At 40.8% G+C, this 25,415-nt stretch overlaps 1 pseudogene; it reads left to right on the forward strand.

The window, feature by feature from the left end:
- The first annotated feature begins 2,498 nt into the window (after positions 1-2,498).
- LOC130990666 (dehydration-responsive element-binding protein 2F-like) lies at positions 2,499-6,578 on the forward strand (annotated as a pseudogene).
- Positions 6,579-25,415: the final 18,837 nt, after the last annotated feature.

Genomic DNA, 25,415 nt, shown 5'->3' on the forward strand with positions numbered 1-25,415 from the left:
GTTGAGCACGTTGTTAGTCTTAGGTTTCTCTTTGCATTTAAACAGTATTCAGTTTATCAATTGAAAGAGCACAAGTAAGAATGTAAAACTGAAAGCTGTAAATAACACAGAGATTTTTACGTGGTTCGGAAAACACTTCCTACATCCACGGTCGGTTGATCAGACCAACAACTTTACTCCACAAGTGCTTTTACTGGTGCACTGCAAACCTATCCGTGTGCTTAGCCGGGTGCACACAACCGAATCAACTGAAGATCCAATCTTCAGTACTAACACTTCACTGGCGTTAGATTTTCCACTCCTAGCACGAACCTGCACTAGGATCTCACGGAGTCAGAGTACCTTCCTGAACTCCTTTTCAACTCAAACACTCGATTCTATCTTTCGAATGGAGGTTTGAAATCTTGCCAACTATACTTCAAAGAACAACTTCTTTGGAGTTAGTTTTGACCTAGGCTTTGGGTAAACAGGGGTTTGCCTAATGTCTAAGAGAATGTATGTAATCAGCAGTGACTGATTTTTGGCTTTGGTATTCTCTTCTTCGATTCAAGCTTTGGTGAGATTTAAGCTTTTGGCTAAGAAACAATTTTGGCATAGTTTCAGCTTATGTTGTTGAATCGGTGAAGATTGAAGTGATCCTCGAGCGCTATTTATAGAAGAGGTCTTGAATACATCCGTTGGCGGAGAACGTCTTCAAGAATTCTTCCGTTGGAGAGCTTTTCGAATTTGGGCTAAGGCTTCAATCTTCGAGGTTCCTTGTTTGGTGAGAATGGCTATGTTGAAGAGCAGGAGATGCGACGTCTCTGATAAAGTAGCCACCAAATAGGATTGACCTCTGCAGAGAAATGAGGATCCTGAGATCTCTGCATTTAATGCGGCTGTACTTTGGAGTACGTGGCTTCCTTTGAAAGTTGGAGGTTCAGTCTGAGGAAGAATGTTTAACTGATACTTGACTTTAGTATCAGTGCGCTGAATCCACGTGGCACGCATTTAAGTAATCAGTTCCGGACTGATTCTTCAACTGATACTTCAGTTGGTAGCTTCAGTCTTCAGTCTTTCGTCCTTCAGTTTTCAGTCTTCAGAACAGCAAACAAAACTAGAAAAGAACTCTAACACTTGAGTTTGAATAGTTCTAGTCTATTACAATTAAGGCCTATGGATTTTGGTATTATCAAAACAAGGATTAGGATATTTCAATAAGTTCCCAACATGGTGAAAGGAGCAGAACAAAAAGTTAAGTGTTTGTGTTGCTGTGGGTGTGAAATAAAATGATGAAGAAAATGAAATATATATACTAGAGGAAATTACTTTCTGCTCAAGAATATGTGTTCTGCAAGAATAATTTGGAAGAGGTGGCCAAAATGTGACTGATAAGTCAGACTTACGTGGTTGAAGTAAAAATAGACACGTAAATTCATTGTAGGAAATAAGATTAGTTAATAATGTATCTAATAGTATTATAAAGGCTTCTACACTTATGCAAAATATTTCAGCCCCTTAACGAAATAAGACCCATATTTTTATAAAATCTATATTTCTAAAAATATAATCTCAATTTGCCTCAAAAGATATAATTTTAATTCAAAGATATATATCTGGCTAGGGGCGCGACTAGACTAACATAAATTTGACATATAAAATATTTTAAAAAATCAAATAACTTGAAAATTTCTAAATAAATATTGTAAAGGAGATAAATGGTTTTGGGCTGTGACACCTTGGCGATGACGTATTCCATTGTTCTACAAGGGTATTTGGTGAGGTCTTTGTAGAGGTCCGAGTCGGGCAGGAGACCCTTTCGAAAGGCGGTGATCGCTGCCTGGGTGTTGCAATTTGTGATGGACACCTTCTCCTTGTTGAATCGACCGATGTAGTCTTGAATAGATTCGTCACGTTGTTGGACCACGGCATGCATAAAGGTCATCCGATATCTTTTCAACTTTCCTGCTACTATCATATTACTGCACAAATATATCGGTTAGTTGAGCAAAACTTGAAATAGAATAATTTGGAAGGTTAGCTTACCACTGGAGGGCCGGTCCTGTCAGACTAGAATCAAACCCTTTACACATGTAGGCCTGCCTCAATTCACGAGGAATTGCGACAGTGAACATCCTTTGCTTGTATTGAGTAACGTGGTCGGTCGGATCTGTTGTGGCATCAACCATTTGGATGCTTGGAAAGTTGAACTTGACAGGTATTTCAACCAGGGCAATTTCATCCACGAATGGCGAGTCGGCGTCGTAATTCTTTGAACTTTTGTGGATGGGTGTCGGGATCCCTGGAATTCGTTGAATCAAGGCCTCCATTTCGGTCAATTTTCTTGCCAGGTTCTCATCTCTGATTGCGTACGGGCCGGTCGCGGCTGGTTTGGTGAATTCATTGCCAAATAGTTGTTCTTGGGTGATCTCACTCTGACCGAGTCCATCCGCCTGTTGGTTAACTTGACTTGGCGTGACCGCCAGATTGGGCCCAATATAGTAGGTTGTGTGGCTCCTATGACAGCATTGCTCATTGCTACGCCCGGGGTGGTGATGTTGGTTCGGGCAAGTTGCCCCCCAGTGATGTTTCCATCTTGTCGGAGTGTTCCTGTAGGTCTGGCGTCCAGGTTGAAATGGCCAAGCTCACGCGTTTGCTCCAGTGCGGACGTTGTAATGTTAGTACCTGCATTCAAAGTAGCACAACCTGGATCAATCATGTTACTAATGACATTGCAGTTTCTTACCGAAGACGACGGATCCTTCATGAGATGGTTAGATCCATTCTTGCGAGTGATCGGTGTATCTCCCAGAGGCTGAAGGAATATTAAATTGAATTAACGTTCCGTTTGCCCGATGATCGTTTCTTGAATTATTATTAATTTATCATACAACGATTAATCCCTAACTTGCTCCTATGAATTTAACAACTGCACGCTGGAGTTAGAAAATACCTGAAGAATTCCTAAGAATTCGTCAATCCGTCGCTGAACAGCTCAGCCAACTTCAACGCTCTGTTCGACCCTTCAAACGACCTCCAATCGTATTTGGTGCAGAAATACGACTTCTTCGTCTTCGAAAGAGATTTCTTTGGCCGCCTGTTTCACCCAATCGGACTTCTGTAGAGGAAGTTATGGCTGTTCTTCGGAGACTGTCAGAACTTGATTTCCTGCAAAAATCTGACTCCAGCTCAGATCTTCTGAACTGTATCCCGCTCAGCTTTCACCGTCACCGTTGGATGGACAACGAACTGTGAAAATCCCAAGAGAGAAATAAATCTCCACACGTTTTTCTTCTCTGCGCCCCAGAGCTCTCAAAACCCTAATATTTTTATCAGTGTATTTTTCCTGAGAGCTGACAGCTGTATTTATAATAAAATAAATACGTAGGAGGCGCAGATTAGGTGTAGGAGGCGTGTTTTCTCTCTTCCTTGGGCTAGGAGACTTTGGGCCAGTCCAGGGACCAGATACAAAGAATAAAGATGGGCCTCAAATAAATTAATTATCTATGGTCAGCCCAGACCATAATTAATTTATAAATATTAGTTCATTCCACTAGAGAACCAATATTGACTTACCCCTTTATTGCCAGGTGATGAGTCGGGGCTTGTATTTAGACTTATTAAATCTCCGTATTTAAAATATCCGACATCCATTAATTAATTACAGCTCTGACAGCTTAAATTAAGGGTTAATTGCATGAAAATACACGAACTTTAGTCACTTTTTCATTCTGCACACCGACTTTGAAATTTACATTTTAAACCATGAACTTTGCATTCGTTCCATTTTTTCCTTAAAATTCACCTCCGGCCATCGGAAATCTGAGGTGGCGCCTTTTGGCGCCACGCGTACGTGACACGTCATTAATGTGTGCTGACGTGTCTTTAATTTAATACTCTCTCTCTAATACTCTCTCTCTATCTACTTCTCTCTCTCTCTTTCTTTTCTCTCTCTCTCTCTAATATTCACCTCCGTCCCCGCGCTTCCCTCATCCCACACAACTCGAGGCCGCCGCCACCACTGCCGCCGCCGAGACCCGTCTCCACGTCTCAACTTAAATGCGCAGCCGAGCGTCCATGTGATTCACCAGAGGCTGCAAGAACTCAAGAAGAGTGGGGTTCTTGGTCAGGATTATTCATCAAGTTCATCATCCAGTGATCCCAAAAACGACGTGCACATTCTAAGCGAGGAGCCCTGTCTAGAAATTCCTGAGGCAACGGAGAAAGATACCGAGTTTTCATCTCAGAGTAAGTGATTACCTCCGAAGACAAGCCACGGATTGATCTGAATGAATTCCTCCAGCAGCTCGGGGTACTAAAAGGAGAGGGACATCAGCCATGTGAGAGTGATAACACATCAAAGAATTTCACAGAGATAAAATCATTATCATTCAAAGACGACGAAGAAGATGGATTCGGTACCTGTGCAGCTAACAACTTTAACTTGGATACACTGAGTGAAATAGCTGAAGCGGATATTCATCTAACAGATACCACCACTTTCCATGCACATGCGGATATTCAGTCGAGTGCCTCGCCCGGGAAGAAGGTATGGACGTCGGAGAGGGATACTATACCGATCTTTCTCAGAACCAAAAGAAGTTTATTTTCTTCTTTGACGTCGTCTACGGCGACGTGGAGATGGGTCTCGGCGGCGGTCCGTGCGGCGGCAGTGGCGGCGGCGGCCTCGAGTTGTGTGGGACGAGGGAAGCGCGGGGACGGAGGTGAATATTAGAGAGAGAGAGAGAGAAAAGAAAGAGAGAGAGTGAGAGAAGTAGATAGAGAGAGAGTATTAGAGAGAGAGTATTAAATTAAAGACACGTCAGCACACATTAATGACGTGTCACGTACGCGTGGCGCCAAAAGGCGCCACCTCAGATTTCCGATGGCCGGAGGTGAATTTTAAGGAAAAAATGGAACGAATGCAAAGTTCATGGTTTAAAATGTAAATTTCAAAGTCGGTGTGCAGAATGAAAAAGTGACTAAAGTTCGTGTATTTTCATGCAATTAACCCTTAAATTAATTAATCTCTTTGTAATCCTTAAGCAGTACCACTCAAACCTTATTATTGCGCCTGAACTTAATCAACCTGCAGGGTTTAGCGCAATAAACATTATTGAGCTCCTTAAGGGGATGTCATTATCCTATACCGGATACGGGTACTAATACAGATAACCAAATATCATATATTGACCGCTATCACCCAAGATACAGAGTACTCAAGTTACTATATAACTCTCACCCATAGTAAGTCAAAGTGATATACGAATCAACATATATATTTGAAATCTTATTAGTCTTAAGATTCTATTAAGTCACCGAGATCTTTGATTCTTCACTTAAGTCAGACAGAAGAATACATCTCACTGTGGTCCTATCAATACGTTATGACGTACCAGTATAGACAAGTAGTCAAGACAAACTACTTCCATCTATACCGCAGCCTAAACCAATGACTCGTCCTGAAGTCATCTCGGCTGTGATCATTTTATATCTCTTAAGATTATTCCAATTATATGATCTTCTGTGATCTACAACACACCATATAATCTACTTATAAAGAGATAAGGGACATACATGTGCAATCATGAACACAATCAGATAGGAGATTAGATAGTGGTAACATGAAACATTGTATACAAGCATAAAACGTTCTTGCTTTCAGTATACAAATCCAACAATCTCCCACTTATACTAAAGCAAACATTTAGTATACAATGCATCTATTTACCAATCACTTAACACTTCTCCCACTTATACTTAAAGTCTCCTAAGTGGGTGGCATCAACCGCATTCCCATCTTTCAATAACCATTTGCGATAAGCCTTTTGTGAAAAGATTAGTAGGTTTCTCCAATATGTGAGAAATTATTCTATGAGCACAAAACCTCGATTTACGAATAATCGTATAACTTGGTACTGCTCTGTTTAGCCCTATTTTGTGATGATTTTACGGGTCTTGTTGTTGTGCATTCGAGCACGCTTCGTGTCTTTTTGATCTATCCTTCACTTGCTCGATGTTATTTGCGTGTATTACTGTTGTGTGCAGGAATCGGGAGCAGCCGCGCGTTTTGGCGTTGTTTGGAGCAGTTTCGGAGGCAGAGCTCACGGACGCCGCCGTTCCACGGCGCCGCCGTCTCACGGCGGCCGCCGTCGAGATAGCGGCCGCGGCCTCGCGGCGCGGGCTATGCATTCTTGGAGGAAATCCGCGAAGGGCCCTCACGGCGGCGCCGCCCCTGTGCAATTCCGGCAGTTACGAAAATTGCTATAAAATCCGATTTTGAGGGTTTCATTAACATCCAATTTTCTCCCAGCCTCCACCTGCGATTTTATGCCTTTTCCCTTAGTTTAGGTAGAAAGAAACATTTTAGATACTTGTGGATTCCGCTAGATCGTTGTTTTCATTGAATCGATTGTAAGTTCTTCATTTTGATTAGTTAATCTTTACAAGCTTTCTTGTTATTGCATTGCCTAGATAATCGAGCACTTAGATAATGATATTTGATTTATGCTTTTGATGTTTTCATCGCCTAGATAATTGTTTCTTTATGCGCCTAGATAAATATTGCTTTACGTTTTTAGGTTATTTATCGCTTCTAGATTAATTAGCTTAGAACCCTAGTTTTTATGCTTGATCTATTGCTTCATATTTATTTCTCGCCTAGATAATTTTACTGCTTTCTTTCTATTACGCGCTAGTTAATTGGAGAGAGTGTCAGACCCAGCTTCTGATTAGAGTGTTTAGGTTTCCTTTCAGTTTCTTGTGAGTAACACGATTAGAGCCCTGCTAAGTCTTCCTTGTGAGACGACTTGAGTCACCTTACCACCCTAGGACGACCTCGTATAAATTCGAGTCCATCCGCTAGGTGTTTTTGGATGAGTCAAATTTTGGCGCCGTTGCCGGGGAAGGCTTTAGGCATTTGATTGTGTTGCATTTGTTTTCAGTGTTTATTTTGTTCCTTTCTTTTGACTTGGTTATTTTCTCCCTCCGGTGCGTTTGATTTGGTTTGCTAGTGTTGTGTATGCAAGGTCGCCGCAGCTTGAAGAGAAAGCTAGTACCTTACTTTGACAACATTCACCGACCTCGTGAGGTCCTTTCCAGCCTGGAGGAGGAGTCCGAGTCCAGTTCGAGAAACTTTGTGGAATCGCAGTATCCAGAGGAAGATTGTGAATAGGATTATCCCAGTCTCGACCAAGAAGTCATGGCGGAGCAGAATGTACAGTATATGGGGGATTTTTCCAGGCCTGTTATCGGGAACACTAGCACGTCGGCGATAGTGCTTCCCACGGCAGTCCAGAATTATAATCTGAAGCCGAACGACTCAAGCCTGTTGCCGCTCTTTTATGGAATGCCGAGTGAGGATGCTCTACAATTCATCCGGGACTTCTGCACGCAAATACAGACCTTCCCATTATTGCAGCTCACCGAGGATCAGTTGAGACTCAAGTGCTTACCCTATGCACTCAAAGACCGGGCGAGGACGTGGTTGCTGTCCCTGCCGCCAAACTCCATAACCACGTGGAGCGAGGCATGTGAGAAGTTCATGCTCAAATTTTACCCTAATCACAAGACACAGGAGATTAGGACTCAAATAATGAACTTCATGCAAGGAGCCGACGAGCCTCTCCACGAGGCTTGGGAGAGATTCCAAGAGCTCCTTCGCCAGTGCCCGCAGCACCAGTTAGCACCCGTCATGTTGATGCAGTTCTTCTATGACGGATTGATTCAGACGGCACAGTTTATGGTGGACAGTACAGCAGGGGGCAACATTGCCCGGAAGACAGCTGATGAGCTCAAGGAGATCTTCGAAACACTTGCCGCGAGTTCTCAACAGATATCAGTTAGAGGAAGGAGGGTTGAAGCCAATGCAGTAGCTCCAAACAATGAGCTTCAGAAGCAGGTAGCGGACCTGATGAGGCAAGTACAACACCTCACGATGAACCAGGTTGAGGCTCCACCCGTTCGCGCACCATCAGCAGAAGGTTGTGGCATATGTGGCGAATTTGGCCATGGAATTAACGCGTGCCATCGAATGGGCGAATTCCCACCTGAAGGACAAGCAGAAGTCTATGCTGCTCAGGGCTATCCGGGGAGGCCTCAATTTGAACAGAGGCCCAGCTTTAATCAAGGGCAACAAGGCTCCAACTCGGGTTGGAGAAATGAGCAGAATTCAGGATGGAGGAACCAAGCTCCTGGCCAAGGGTCGGGATCAAACCAAGGCAATCAGTTTCCCCGACCTTCAAAGCAAATGGGGTATCAGAACCAGCAGCAGTTCTACCCATCTCAACAACAGCCCTCATTCCCTCAGCAGCACCAACCTCCAGGCCCCTTATTTGAAGATCAGATGCAAGCTTTCATGCAAGCTAGCAAACAGGCGATGGAGGCTCAGAGTGCTACCATCAAGCGCCTCGAGACTACAGTGGGACAATTAACTGGAGCCTTGAATCAGCTGCAGCAAGAACAGCCAACGGGGAAGTTCCCAAACCAGGACCAGCAGCAGCATCAGGCTCATGCTGTGGCGGTAATCAAGGAAAATACTCCAATAACCACGGGGAGATGAAGAAGCAGAACCGTGCAAGCAATCAAGGCAACCCAATGCCCCAGTGAGCCACTGCCACCTGTCACTGTTGCACCAGACCAACCACCACCCAAGCAAGGAGATCCAGGTAGCTTTATCGTTGATATTAGCTTAGGAGGGGTTGAAAAGGTCTTGGGAATGCTTGATTTGGGCGCGGCAGTCAATTTGATGCCGCTTGATATTTTAGAGAGGTTGGGAAATAAAGAGCTGAAATGCACGAATATTAAGATAGAACTAGCTGACGGCTTCATTAGCAGCCCACGAGGCCTTGTTAAGGATGTAGAGGTGGTTGTGAGGGGGATTAGTGTTTTAGCTGATTTTGTTGTACTTGATGAGGGAAAAGGGATTAGAGGCGAGAATGGGCATCTCGTGCTACTTGGCCGACCCTTTATGGCTACCACCCATACTCGCATCGATGTGGGTACGGGAACTGTAAGTATGGTAGGGGCAGGTAGAGCGGTAACATTCTCTGTTTTTTATCAAAAACCTACTACCCCCACTCGCTTAATTCAAACCTGCTCTTATGTTGAAGCATTTGATGCTTTGGATGAGAACTATATTGTGCAGGAATTCTTTAATCAGCTGCAGGAGGAGGATGAGATTGTGGAGGAATTCCTAGCTATCTTGCAGGATGAGGCTGACATTGAGCAGAAATCTCTGGATAAGCTGCACGAGGAAGATGATATAGAGCAAGGCTTTCTGTCTGCCTTGCTACTGGAAGAGAAGTTCGATGAGGTTGTGTCACTCAATCTCCTTGGATGGGTGGATAGAGGAGCATCTCATGATATGAGCATGGAACGCTCATTTGGAGGACCCGCAACTGCAATTCAAGAAGATGTGTTTACAAGGGCGCTAAGGCAGCTGGAGCTCCAATCGGATTTTGGTTAAGGGGTTCTCTTAGTTGGGCTGGCGACTTAAAATCTAGCGCTGCATGGGAGGCAACCCATGTTTGCTTGCTTTTTCTTGTTTCGTTTTTCTTTCGTTTCGTTTGTGTTGTGTTTTGTTGCTTTTGTTCTTTGGTGCAGGGTGTTGCGTTGGAGACTGCGTGTTCTTTGGATGAGAGTTGGGCAGACATCGTGGGACACTACAGACTCACCACTGGATCGGTATTTAGGGAAGTTTCCTCTTTCACCTCTCTTTTTGTTTGCACTGAGGACAGTGCCAGATTTTAAGTGTGGGGGGGGGGGCGTGTTTGTTGGTAGTTGTAAATCCTGTGGGTGTCTTCTTGTTGTGTTCTTGGGCTTTATTGTGTTGGGGCGAATGGTCCCCTTCTCTTGTTTTCTTGCCTGTTTTTAAGTACATCGCATGATTGATGGTAGTTCACTGGTGATTCTGGATTGTGTCTGTGTGGCTTGTTGTCCTTGTTTTCTTGATTGATTTGTTCCCAATGAAGTGTAATTAGTTTAAGGTTTTGGTGCAACACCATGATGAGCAACTCTTGACGTGATTTGTCCGGTAGATGCTAAGGGGAGTGTTTTCAGTGCAATTTCCTAATATCTGTCTCTGTTTTGAATTGTTGGTTGGTTGTTGAGTTTCTGATAGTCTGGGTCTCTGCTCCTCTAATGTTTTCATTATGAGCGTGGGAAACCACACGAGAACATTTTGGATCACCTCCAAAAGTGCAATCTCGTGAATTATGGCCCATCTATTAAGAGCGAAAATAACTTGACCCCAAAAAAATGAGAAGTGTATTGTGAAAAAGTGAAAGAATATGAAAAGGAATGAGATATGATTGTAAAGGAAATTGCATTAGGAAATTCACCCTTAGCGGAGAATTGGGTCTGATCGGATTGAGTTGTATCACCTTGTTGTTGCACTTTAAATCTTAGATTTGAACACTTGTTTGGGGGGCATTGATATCTTGAAGGACTTGGATTGGTTTGTGTTTGCTTGGTGAGAAGAATCGCTTGTGGGTTTCCTTTCGATGTTGTGATTGTTGCTTGAGGACAAGCAAGGATTTAAGTGTGGGGGGGTTGTTTAGCCCTATTTTGTGATGATTTTACGGGTCTTGTTGTTGTGCATTCGAGCATGCTTCGTGTCTTTTTGATCTATCCTTCACTTGCTCGATGTTATTTGGGTGTATTACTGTTGTGTGCAGGAATCGGGAGCAGCCGCTCGTTTTGGCGTCGTTTGGAGCAGTTTCGGAGGCAGAGCTCACGGACGCCGCCGTTCCACGGCGGCCGCCGTCCACGGTGCCGCCGTCGAGACAGCGGCCGCGGCCTCGGGGCGCGGGCTGTGCATTCTTGGAGGAAATCCGCGAAGGGCCCTCACAGCGGCGCCGTCCCACGGCGGCCGCCGTCCACGGCGCTGCCGTCTCACGGCGGCCGCCGCCCCTGTGCAATTCCGGCAGTTACGAAAATTGCTATAAAATCCGATTTTGAGGGTTTCATTGACATCCGATTTTCTCCCAGCCTCCACCTGCGATTTTATGCCTTTTCCCTTAGTTTAGGTAGAAATAAACATTTTAGATACTTGTAGATTCCGCTAGATCGTTGTTTTCATTGAATCGATTGTAAGTTCTTCATTTTGATTAGTTAATCTTTACAAGCTTTCTTGTTATTGCATTGCCTAGATAATCGAGCACTTAGATAATGATATTTGATTTATCCTTCTGATGTTTTCATCGCCTAGATAATTGTTTCTTTATGCGCCTAGATAAATATTACTTTACGTTTTTAGGTTATTTATCGCTTCTAGATTAATTAGCTTAGAATCCTAGTTTTTATGCTTGATCTATTGCTTCATATTTATTTCTCGCCTAGATAATTTTACTGCTTTCTTTCTATTACGCGCTAGTTAATCGGAGAGAGTGTGAGACCCAGCTTCTGATTAGAGTGTTTAGGTTTCCTTTCAGTTTCTTGTGAGTAACACGATTAGAGCCCTGCTAAGTCTTCCTTGTGAGACGACTTGAGTCACCTTACCACCCTAGGACGACCTCGTATAAATTCGAGTCCATCCGCTAGGTGTGCTTGGAAATCCGAAATCGTATAATCCAAAAGGGAACTAAACTGTCTAACTGGTAAACTATCATTATTCTCTAGTCAAGGACTTGAGAATATAATTTACCACAGTTCAGTGTCCTTAACTAGGACTATACTGATATCTTACAACCATGCTAACTGCATAGCAAATATAAGATCTCGTACATAGTAATCCATACATGAAGCTATCTACTGCGGAAACGTAGAATACTGCCTTCATTTCCTCAACCTCAACAGGCATCTTAAGACATAGTCTTTAGATAAAGGAACGCCATATCTAAAAGGTAGCAATCCTTTCTTGGCGGTATTCATACTAAAACAAGCATTCACATTATCAATGTAAGACACTCGAGATAAGCCCAACATCCTTTTCTAGTGATCCCTTATAACCTTGATCACAGAGACGTATACTGTACCTCCTTAGTCTTTCATCTGAGACTGTTCGGATAACCATTACTTTATGTCTTGACAATATCTCCATATTGTCGCCAATTAGGAGGATATTATCTACATAAAATGCAAGATAAACCACATCACCGATGACACGAGAGCGATTGACACGAGATGCTTCTCTCCCTCCCTCACGTAACCTTCAGGTTGTTGCACATGGATGTCCTTACCTTTTTCAAGGTAATACATATGACATCCATTTGCCAGACCTCGATGATTTAAGTGAGCTGCTATGGGTAAAATGATCCGAATGTTCTGAGCATGGCACTGGCGAAAATATCATCATAACCTATACCCTTACACTGGGCATAACCTTTCGCCACCAGTCTAGCTTCGAAAGCTACGACCTTGCTCATTCGGGCATGTCATTATCTTGTATACTCACTTACAACCTAAGGCTTTATTGCCTCCTGGTAGCAAGATTTTCTAGTATACACCCATATTCTTAATGGATTGCTCCATTGAGGCGTGCCAGGAATCTACATTCTCGTCTTCCACTAATTCCAAGTAGATATATGGGTCGATTCTCTTATATTCACTACCAGGGACTGAATCCAAAGATCTTCCCAATAACATAAATCGATCGGGTTGTCCCACAACCCTCCCACTACAATGGATCTGTGGTGGCACATGTGTGTCAACAGTGCGTGCAGTGTCTTGTGGTACAAAACTCTTGCACACTTTGGCTTAGGTGATGGAATCGCCTGTCTAATGTCTTCAATTTCTTGAAGCACACTATCTGACTTGGATTAGTGATTATTCCCATAGTCCACTTCTAAGAATCGTGTGTCATTGCTAATAACCACCTTCTGATTCTTTAGGACTAATTGCAAAGATACATAACTCATCATCGAACATATTTTTCCAAGAGTGACCTATTTCTTCTCTCCACCACACCATCTTATATAGGGATTACACGGTGTAGTAAACTGGGTTGGAATCCCAAACACTGGCAATGAATCAGAAAAGATCATTCCTAACACATTATTGGCCCTTTATCCCCTTTGCCATGAATGACCCGGTCTCCATCTTTTTCTCTATACAGGATTCGCAGGTTCCAAATGGTACAACCTGGATTGAATCCAATGTACTATTTAGACACAAGTCTTTGGATCCTGTTAAGATAGATGTGATCTAATCTAGGGTATCAATATATGTGTAAGATCCTCATGAGAGATTAGCCTTAACTTTTCTCTTTCTTTTGTTCGATGATGTAAATGCAATATAAAGGTATTTTTTAGACAAGTTATAGTATGAAGAGAGATGTTCAAAAATACCAGAATAGACAACTTTGTCATTTCTTATGATAGAAATACTACTATCAAAAATGACATGTGATCCATCTATTTAAAATTTTGAAACATGATAAGGAACTCTCAAAAACTAAACTGTGTCTTTAGAACTTAAAGACAAGTCTCCAATTGCAACAACTGCGACTCTAGTCACGTTGCCTATGAAGACAATCATCTCATCACTTCTCAGCTTCCTTGTCAGCCTAAAAACCATGCAAGGTGCAACAATCATTATCAGTTTTTCTCGTTATCCACTACTCACAACTGAGTAGAAAATGAGCTGACATGTCTCAGTTACTATAGCAAGTGAAGTACCTTAACCCTTTGCCTTGAGTATTGAAAGAAGAAATCTCCAATACTCAATCTTATCACACCACTACTCCAACTATTTCCCTTGTCCTTCTTGCCCCTTGGACCCTTCTTCTTCCCGTCATTCGACGAAGAAGATGGCTCTCCTTTGGCAATAACAAGTGCTTGCACATCTCTTTCCCACAACTTCCTTAGCCGTAACTAGAGCATTCAACAACTCAAAAATAAGTATTATCTTTCTTGCTCATAACAGCATTGAGGCGGAAGTTCTTAATTAAAAGACTTGGGAAGAGAGTTCAGGATAATATCGACTTTTACCTCACCGTCGATACTCCCACTGAGCAAGTCAAGTCCGTCAAAAATTTGCATGACATGCTCGTGCACTGAGCTGTGCTCACTCATAAAAATAACAAGATTACTCTCATCAAATTTAAATGAGCAGCTCAGTCCGACTCTCCGAACACTTTCTTGAGATTCAACATGATGCTAATAACATCGTCCATGCCCTGATGTTGGAGCTACAAAGTTTGTGACATTATACTCATAATATAGCATATAGCCATATTATTCGTCACATGCCACCTTTTATGCAGTTCCTCTTTCTCATCAGTTGTCTCATTGTTCGGACCATAAGAACGTGGAGTAGTAGGCAACACAAAAAAATGTGTTTAGTTTGTGATAAAGATAAAAATCCAAAACTGCGTTTCCATTTTATATATGTGGACCGGTTAAAAGACTTTGTGCAAGAATAAATAAACAGTAAGAGACATAGACATATCTGAAAGTAACGAACATAAAGCACATAATTCGTAACAATAATATTGTAACCTTTTGATAAAAACAATATTAATGAAACCTCCAACTGCCCAAGAAATCTCACGAGTAAGCCACATTAGGGTGGTCGTTTACACATGAATTCCTCAACCAGACTATTTACCTAGTCGTTTAATTTCCATCCATGTCAACTTGACCTTTTGACAAAGGAAATTAATTGTTGGGCTTTAACTAGACCATATCATATTCAAGAAGGGACTCCGTTGGGGAGTTGTACATTGTACTTGAAATGATATCTAAGCAGCGACCACAATTTAACTTTGAGTATTAAATTCTTGAAATTGGCATACTCACTAGGACCATACCGCTTTCAATTTAACCTCTTAGTTATCTTATTTAAAATCCATCCTCTAAAGTACTTATGAAAATCATACGAGTAAGCCACGTTAGGGTGGTCGTTTACCGCATAACTCCCACTACTTAAATGGATTTAAATATTTTTAATAGAAATCTCAACTTAACAAACTTGTGAAATTAAATATGAAGTAAGCCACGTTAGGGTGGTCGTTTACCCATATTCTCAATCACTTTGTCTTGAGACCGCATGTGGAGGTCTACATAATTTTAAGAATAAAAATTATTTAGTAATAACCACAATCTAACTTTGAAATTAAATTCTCGAATTTGACATACTCACTAGGACCATGCCGCATTCAATTTAATTTCTTAGTTATCTTATTTAAAATTCATCCTCTAAAGTACTTATGAAAATCATACGAGTAAGCCACGTTAGGGTGGTCGCTTACCGCATAACTCCCACTACTTAAATGGATTTAAATATTTTTAATAGAAATCTCAACTTAACAAACTTGTGAAATCAAAAATGAAGTAAGCCACGTTAGGGTGGTCGTTTACTCATATTCTCAAACACTTTGTCTTGAGACCGTTTGTGGAAATTTAAATAATTTTTAATCATCTATAAAATTATTAATACAACTTAGTCTTTTTACTTTCAAAAGGTTTGATCATGCTCAAACACATAATCCTAAACATGCTCTTCTAGAACGCAACATGTAAAACATGCTCGCAGAATTCTAAAACATGCTTAAGAAAACGATAAACCTAGCATGCTTGTCTAAGCGCAATTAATAAACACATATTAACAAGCAAAGACAAAAACAACATGCAAAGAGCATAAAGGATTAACACCACGACATGCAAAGAACAGAATTAAAGAATTAAATTCTTGTGACCCATTCGTGGAATCCCAACATCTAATCTATTACATTTAAAACAGAAAAGAAAAACCCAAAAACGTAAACTTGGCCCGAACACTTCATTCGACCCGTCTTTGGACTAGGGTTTGGGCCCCCTAGGGTTTGGTAAACTCGGCCACCTAGGGTTTGGGACCCCCTAGGCGTCGCAGCCTCCTTTGCACAGCCGTCCACGGCGCCGCACAGCAGCCCCCGGTGCTGCAGCAGCCCGGCGCACGCAGCGACCCGGCGCTGGCAGCAGCCCGGCGCTGCAGCAGCTCCCGGTCGGCAGCCTCCAGCAGCGTCCAGCAGCAGCCACAGCAGCACGACAGCAGCAGCAGTCCCCGGGCGCGCACCGCCCCTGCCGGCTGCTTCCCGTCGCATGCCCCACCACGGGCCGCCTCGCCTCGGCCCGCCTCGTCTCGATGTCATCCGGCATTCTCGGTGACAACAGCACGCGGCAGCCCGGCAGCCTGACCAGGCGCGCGCGGCGCACGGCGCACAAGCGCTCGTGCGCAAGCTGCCCTCGGCGCCGGCAGCCCGTGCCGCACCGTACCCGTCGTGTCTCCTTACACCGTTCTTCGTCGTTGATTCATCGTCATCTTCGTCTCGTTCCTCAGTTTTACAGATTTACAACGGAAAAACAAATACAATTGAAATCCTAATCTAACCACGGATTTTCTCGCGGTGAAAAACGATTACAACGTCAAACGACGTATTCCACGAATCAACAGACCACGAAGAACAACAGCAGTAAAAACAACGCACATTATTAATCGTACATAAATTAATAATAGAGCCAAGAAAATAATCCTGGGCTCTGATACCAATTGAAGGAATATTAAATTGAATTAACGTTCCGTTTGCCCGATGATCGTTTCTTGAATTATTATTAATTTATCATACAACTATTAATCCCTAACTTGCTCCTATGAATTTAACAACTGCACGTTGGAGTTAGAAAATACCTGAAGAATTCCTAAGAATTCGTCAATCCGTCGCTGAACAGGTCAGCCAACTTCAACGCTCTGTTCAACCCTTCAAACGACCTCCAATCGTATTTTGTGCAGACATATGACTTCTTCGTCTTCGAAAGAGATTTCCGTGGCCGCCTGTTTCACCTCAATCGGACTTTTGTAGAGGAAGTTATGGTTGTTCTTCGAAGACTGTCAGAACTTGATTTCCTGCGAAAATCTGACTCCAGCTCAGATCTTCTGAACTGTATCCCGCTCAGCTTTCACCGTTGGATGGACAACGAACTGTGAAAATCCCAAGAGAGAAATAAAGCTCCACACGTTTTTCTTCTCTGCGCCCCACAGCTCTCAAAACCCTAATATTTTTATCAGTGTGTTTTTCCTAAGAGCTTACAACTGTATGTATAATAAAATAAATACGTAGGAGGCGCAGATTAGGTGTAGGAGGCGTGTTTTCTCTCTTCTTGGGCTAGGAGACTTTGGGCCAGTCCAGGGACCAGATACAAGGAATAAAGATGGGCCTCAAATAAATTAATTATCTATGGTCAGCCCAGACCATAATTAATTTATAAATATTAGTTCATTCCACTAGAGAACCAATATTGACTTACCCCTTTATTGCCGGTGATGAGTCAGGGCTTGTATTTAGACTTATTAAATCTCCGTATTTAAAATATCCGACATCCATTAATTAATTACAGCTCTGACAGCTTAAATTAATTAATCTCTTTGTAATCCTTAAGCAGTACCACTCAAACCTTATTATTGCGCCTGAACTTAATCAACCTGCAGGGTTTAGCGCAATAAATATTATTGAGCTCCTTAAGGGGATGTCATTATCCTATACCGGATACGGGTACTATTACAGATAATGAAATATCATATATTGACCGCTATCACCCAAGATACAGAGTACTCAAGTTACTATATAACTCTCACCCATAGTAAGTCAAAGTGATATACGAATCAACATATATATTTGAAATCTTATTAGTATTAAGATTCTATTAAGTCACCACGATCTTTGATTCTTCACTTAAGTCAGACAGAAGAATACATCTCACTGTGGTCCTATCAATACGTTATGACGTACCAGTATAGACAAGTAGTCAAGACAAACTACTTCCATCTATACCGTAGCCTAAACCAATGACTCGTCCTGAAGTCATCTCGGTTGTGATCATTTTATATCTCTTAAGATTATTCCAATTATATGATCTTCTGTGATCTACAATACACCATATAATCTACTTATAAAGAGATAAGAGACATACATGTGCAATCATGAACACAATCAGATAGGAGATTAGATAGTGGTAACAGGAAACATTGTATACAAGCATAAAACGTTCTTGCTTTCAGTATACAAATCCAACAGAGGCTGCATGGAAGACACTTGGGCTCGGAAGCCAGGAGGTTCGATGATCTCGATAGGCTCCATAGCTTCGAGACGGTCATACAAGTTGGTGTTCTCCTTTTCCAACTTCTCGCATCTCTCCCACTCCTGATTCATCTGTTCAGTCAGAGCGGCGATCTGGCTGGCTAGGTCAGCCTAAGCAGTCTGAGCAGCCACGTGGGATGCGTCGAGAGTTTCAGATCCATCACGACCGTCAGGCATGATTGATGCTCGTAGAGATCTACGGAAAGTGTGCTGATTCGGTTGATTGCTAGGGCCCCACGGTGCGCGCCAAATTGTAGAGGCTGAAATCTATAATTGTAGTTGACGTCTGCACGTCCGGATAGATTGGGCACTAGCAACCTGTCAATACAAGAACACGTAAGAGCCCTAGGTTGAGCACAGAGAGGGGGTATAGACCGTAGAGCCTCTGACTAATAACAAAATTTAAAATATTTTGCTCCCTCCAGGATTCGAACCCTACGAAAAAAAATCACCCTCCAGATACAATATCAGCCATAGATTGATAAAATAAACGCACCAGATCGTGTCCTAAATCTCACTAAAATTAGGGGGTCTCATTGGAGCGGCCCCCTATATATATATATATAGGGGCGCGCTCCAGTGAGACCCCCTATTTTTCGTGTAACATGAGTACAATGAATAAGACATATAATACTAATGAACAAAACGTATATCTAATGAACAAGATGTATATACTGATGAAAAATAAAATTTAAAAAATTCATAATCAATAAGACATATATACTGATGAACAGGGTCATATATACTGATGAACAACGCAGTATATACTGATGAATAACAAAATTTAAAATATTCTGCTCCCTCCAGGATTCGAACCCTGCGAAAAAAAATCACCCTCCAGATACAATATCAGCCATAGGATTGATAAAATAAATGCACCAGATCGTGCCTTAGATCTCACTAAAATTAGGGGGTCTCATTGGAGCGGCCCCCTATATATATATAGGGAGAGGTTCAAGAAAGAACCATAAATAAAGAAAGACCGGAGAACCATTTTCAGCCATTCGATCATCAAGATCTACGGTGGATGCATCATCTTGTTGGATGAATGCAGATCCCGGGTTCGAATCCTGAAGGGAGCATTTTTTTTTAATTTTTTTAGTGCATTAATTTTAACAACGAATGCATTAATTTTTACAGTGGATGCATTAGATTTGATGGTTCTCCCGTTCTCACAAATAATGTAGTTCTCTCTAGAACCACACCCTATATATATATATATATATATATATATATATATATATATATAGGGGAAGGCTAAAATAAGAACGCTTCTTAAAATATAAATTAGGAACCATTTTCAGCCCTTAGATCATCAAGATCTACGGTTGATTCATCATCTTGTTGGATAAATTCATGGTCCTGAGTTCGAATCCCAAAGGTAGCGAAAAATTATTTTTCACAATTCATACCTTTATACAGTTTATTCATGCATGTTATACATAAAATTCATGCATTTTTGCTGGTTCGTAATTCTTAAAATAAGGGTGGTTTATTGAATAACCGCCCCCTATATATATATATATATAAAATAAAATCTGCAGCTTATAAAATGTTGGGCTTCAAAAGGTTTTATCTCAAAGTTTGATCCAAAAATATTTCTTAAAAAAAACGAAGCATGAATATTTGATTTGTATAAAATTCTAATATTAAAATTATGAAACCTTGATAAAATCTTTTGTTAGAATAAAATACTTTCCTAAAAATTTTCTCTGGGCAAAAATCGACTTAAAATAATATTCTAAATTCAAATATTCTCATGTAATCCTATTAAGAAAAATCGGGGTATTACAACTGAGTCCAAATAATGTTCTCGTCTGAAAAGCGTTAAAACAAGATCAAAATGTGAATCAATTAGCAATTCTACTGATTGCTGAAAAGCTTATAAGTTGAACTAATAACTGAGTGTAGTTGTGAAATTCGGTGGTTTTCTTATTCACTTAAAAACTAAAAACCGTTATGAAAGTATTAATTTGTGACAACCCGACTTATCTAGGGACCGTTACGTGGGCTATGGGTGCTTATCTGGACTAGATTAATTAGCGGAAATAGTTAACCTATTTATCTTTATTTAAATTTTGGTTAATTAGCGAAATTAATTAACCTATGCTTAGATCGTTTGCTCAAAGGATCTTGGCTTGACACGGAGTATGAGGACTTCGGTCAAGTTTGGAGAGTTCGTTGTCAAGGTTGTTGAGTGCCCGAAAGTAACTCAATTGTTCAATTGTTTAAGAAGTAAACAAGTTCAGAAATGCCACGCAGGACATAACTAACATAAAATAGTTTGTAAAGTAAAGTTCGGGGAAATGGGTTCGTCAAGGAAATCCTTGACCCTCTAAACTGCTCCAGACCCATACCACCTCATTGCCTCCACTACGTCCGGCTCCATTAATCTGCAAAAAATTTAAAAACCTTTGGGTTGATAACTAATGGACACTCAGTAAAGTTAATATCCTTTTTCTTTAAAACTTTCTTTAATGAATTTTTTTTATCGTTTAGTGAAATGTATGTTTTTCGGAAGATATAGCAACACTTTATTTAAAATAGTTATTATAAAATCCACATATAACTTTTGAGCTGGAGCTCCTTTAACTTAGTGCGCCTTTCTGGTTTGATGTTACCTTTCCTGGTGCTAGGTATGGGAGACCCGACCTAATCAAATCTCATACCTAGACTTCTTTCCTGTGTACACTACCCTGGCCCCCGTCGGGGACATAGCCGATCATCTTAATTTCGGGACTCGCACCCCATGACTATTTTGGGGACAACCCCGTTTGCAACAACCACATAAAATATTTTCCATGCATTCCTGTAGCATATTCACGCTCACACAAGAAACAGATACTATTTTGTTTCCAAGGAATTAAAATACTGATCCGAAACATGGCCAGTAATTATCCACGATTCCCTTTCTCCCTTGTTTGATTTCCCACGTATCAATTTTACTCTTCCTTCTCTACTTCAACCCCTGCTTTGTTTTATCTCCAGCTTGTCACTTTCGATCAAGCAACAACAATTAACAAAAATCTGCTGCATCACCTTCAACCCAAATACAAGCTATACTTCTTCCATAATAGATTCATATCAATTTCCTTTCACATATACAATATAACAAGACATAGAGCATTCTGCTTTCATTTCATGTAAATATAAGATTGCAACGAACACAAGCACGCATACAACTGAGTTTTCTGATAGGCTGCTGCTGCCCACTCCGATGAGAGAGCGAGGGAGATGGAGGCTAGGGTTCGATTTTGAGGGAGGGAGTCGGTGTGTGTGTCTGTGCGACGTATGTGCGTGTGTGTGAGTCGTTAGGGAGAGGATGAGCGACGCCGGTGAAAAGAAGGGGGCATCGCCGCTGTGCGGCCCGTCTGTGTGTGTGCGTAGAGAGAGAGAGAGAGAGAGAGACAGAGCAGAAAGGGAGATGGGTTGTGGGCCTTTCTATTTCAGTTAGGCTCATTTAATCTAAGATTGGGCTTCAGCATATTATTCAATTAATTAGTTTTGGATTGACTTAATTGTTGGCCTTATTTTAATATTTTAAGCTGGCTCTTTTTCTTAAATGAAATTTGAGCTTTAGTTATTAAAGAATTAGGTTGCCAATTATTTATTAATTGGGCCTTCATTTAAGTTTGTTAAATGTAATTTTGGTGATTAATTAGCTTAATGACTTTTTATATCATGCCAGAGTGGTTTGAGAATTTTAAGAAATGTTTCGATTATAAAAAGATTATTATACCGTAATGCTCATTAAGATAATTATTTTTGAAAATATTTATTTACTTGATTCATAAATGGAACAATGCAGTTGCATCCTAAATTTTTATGTGCATACAATTATGTGAATTATATGTAATTAAAGTGTAGAAATGATTATTTAGAATGAGATTATATTATGATTTTGAAAGAAAACTATTTATGCATTGCAATTTATTTTTGATTTAAAAGTTTCAACAAAAGTCAAGTAAGGGTATTGTTGGTGCCCTTAGCTGAGAAATTTATTTTCAAGATCTTAAAGTGTGTTTTAAAATCCGGGCATAGTGATTTAGAAATTAGTAAGCTTTACCCTGCTTTGAACTGAGACTAGCATCACGAGACCTAATAAGATTAGATTATCTTGTAGACTTAGTTGACTAAGAGTATTAGCATTGCTTTTCCGAGACGAGTTACGTTTGAACTTTGGACTTTCTCATATTAAGGTGGGCTTTATTTTCAAAAATATGTTTGAGTTATATAAACTCGCAAATGCTTCATGAACTGCTAATAATCCATGAATATGTTTTTGTTGGATTTGTATAAAGCAAGAACGTTTTATGCTTGTATACAATGATTCATGTGTTCACTATTTAATCTCCTATCTGATTGTGTTCATGATTGCATATGTATGTCCTTTATCTCTATATAAGTTGATTATATGGTGATTAACGGATCACAGAAGGTCATACAATTGGAATAAACTTAAGAGATATAAATAGATCACAGCCGAGATGACTCTAGGACGAGTCGTTGGTCTAGGTTGCAGTATAGATGGAAATAGTTTGTCTTGACTATTTGTCTATACTGGTACGTCATAACGTATTGATAGAATCACAGTGAGATGTATTCTTCTATCTGATAAAAGTGAAGAATCAAGATCTCGGTGACTTAATAGAATCTTAATACTAATAAGATTTCAGATATATATATGTTGATTCGTGTATCACTTTGATTTACTATGGGTGAGAGTTATATATTAACTTGAGTACTCTGTATCTTGGGTGATAGCGGTCAATATATGATATTTGGTTATCTGTATTAGTAACCGTATCCGGTATAGGATAATGATATCCCCTTAAGGAGCTCAATAAGGTCTATAATCCTAAGGATCAGAAAGTGGTTGCTAGCACCAACGCACGATTCTTGGAACATGATTATATAGATAAATACAAGTCTAAGGCCGAGATTGTCCTTCAAGAAATCGAAGGTAATGGACAGGCGATTCCATCACCCCAGCCAAGTGTGCAAGTGAATGCACCACAGGGCACTGCACAAACCATTGTCACAGATGTACCACCACCGCTTCGTCGTAGTGGGAGGGTTATCATCCAACCCGATCGATTTATGTTCTTGGAAGAATCTTCGGATCTTGTCCCTGTTAATGAACAAAATGATATAGACCTTGATAACTTTAGACAAGCGATGGAATATTTAGATGCAGATTCTTGGTACGATGCCATGGTTTCTGAAATAGAATCCATGACTGCTATGGAGGTATACGAGAAAATTGAATTACCAGATGGCTTTTTGGCCATAGGTAGTAGGTGGGTATACAAGAGAAAGAGAGATTCGGATGGCGAAGTCGCAGCTTTTAAAGCTAGACTGGTGGCGAAAGGTTATACCCAGGAACAGTGTATAGATTATGATGAGACCTTTTCGCCGGTTGCCATGCTTAAGTCCATCCGAATACTCCTTGCCATAGCAGCCCACATGAACCTTGAGGTTTGGCAAATGGATGTCAAGACCGCTTTCTTAAACGGTTTCCTTGAAGAAGGAAGGGACATCTATATGCAGCAACCCGAAGGGTTTGTGAAGAAGGGCGAAGAGCATCTTGTGTGGAAGCTGAAGAAGTCCATTTATGGACTTAAGCAAGCTTCGAGGTCATGGAACAAACGTTTTGACGAGGTCATTAAATTCTATAGATTTACTCGTTGTGAGAACGAAAGTTGCGTGTACCGTTTAGATGCCAATGGTGACGTGGTTTTTCTTGCACTTTATGTAGATGATATCCTCCTCATTGGCAACAATGTGGCACTATTATCGGACATAAAAAAGTGGTTATCCGAACAGTTTCAAATGAAGGACTTAGGAGATGCAGCGTACATCCTGGGGATCAAGGTTGTTCGTGATCACCAGAAAAAGATGTTGAGCTTATCTCAAGTGTCCTACATTGATACTGTGATTGCTCGTTTTAGCTTGCAAACTGCCAAGAAAGGGTTGCTACCTTTCAGACATGGCATTCCTCTGTTTGGATACGAAATGCGGCTCTGGTGCCAAATGATACGATCCTTGTTGACAGAGCGATCGGAACGCAAACGGAAGAGTAAAAACAATCGAACTATGGAATCCCAAAACCTCTGATTCTAACCCACGAAATGGGTTAGGCGAATTGAATTCACTAAACCCCAACCTGATGTTGAAGCAGCAACTCGGGGACACTGAATGACACCCGACGAGGGTTGGTTGACTCGCCGTTACGCCGATAAATGAATTCGTCTTGGAAAAATCAAGAAGAATTCGAGAACTCTTAAGAGAGAAATAAAACTCACGTTTTTTTATTAAAAATTGACTGCCGAAATTCGTCCACTACATAAGCCTTATATAGGCGAAGACTAAACCTAATCTAATAAGGAAACAACTTGACTAACAAGCAAAAATATGCCCTAATTTTGAAAATCACAAGGCTGCCAAAAGGCCCTTAATTTCAAAATATAAGGCTGAAAACTATAGGCTAAAATCCGAAAATAAATAAAAACATAAGTCTTCAAAACATATAAAGTCTTCAAGCTTCGACCCACTCGCACGTAATGATATTAATTAAACTTGGGCCGACTCCACCATCTCCAATGGGTCTCTTCATCAACTCTTGAGCCCACACTTCTTGGACTAAGCTCATCAAGCTCTCCTTGAACTTTTTGGCTCGTGCTCTTGTAACCGGACCAACAGGAACATGCACCGGGTCAGGAATCAACGAACCTTGGACTGCATCACCCTCCATCCTCATAAAATGTATCAAATTTGTCATTTTCGGCTGTCCTAATAAAATGTATCTAATCTATTTTTGGCAAGTTTTCCACTCACAATAAAGTGGGACCCTTATACTCCACTCATAATACATTCAACTATTTTATTAAAATTCGTGTCATTTACAAATTGATACATTTTACAAGGGCAGAGGGAGTAATATTTATAAATACATCATTTTCATGTAAATTACTAAATAATTATTTAAAATATTATCTCACATACGATTATGAAAAATACTTTTGATGATCTTTATTATGGAAAAAACTTTTTCAATTTTAACAGTAGCAACTAGCAAGTCAATTACAACTTAATTAACAAATACTCCCTCCGTCCCACTAGACTTGGCACACTTGCCTTTTTTGTTTGTCCCACTAGAATTGGCACTTTCCTAAAATAGTATGTGGTCCCTACTTTCTCTACTCACATAAAATAAGTGGACCCTACCTACTTTACACTTTTAACCCTTTATTGTTAATCTCCGTGCCCAACTCAAAAGTGTCAAGTCTAGTGGGACGGAGGGAGTACATCATTGGAAAAACTGTCATGTTTCCTTGTAGATTCTCTTCACACTAATGGACTCTAATTAATTTTATATTATATC

Source organism: Salvia miltiorrhiza, chromosome 6 (genome assembly GCF_028751815.1).
Source record: "Salvia miltiorrhiza cultivar Shanhuang (shh) chromosome 6, IMPLAD_Smil_shh, whole genome shotgun sequence".
Taxonomy (NCBI): domain Eukaryota; kingdom Viridiplantae; phylum Streptophyta; class Magnoliopsida; order Lamiales; family Lamiaceae; genus Salvia; species Salvia miltiorrhiza.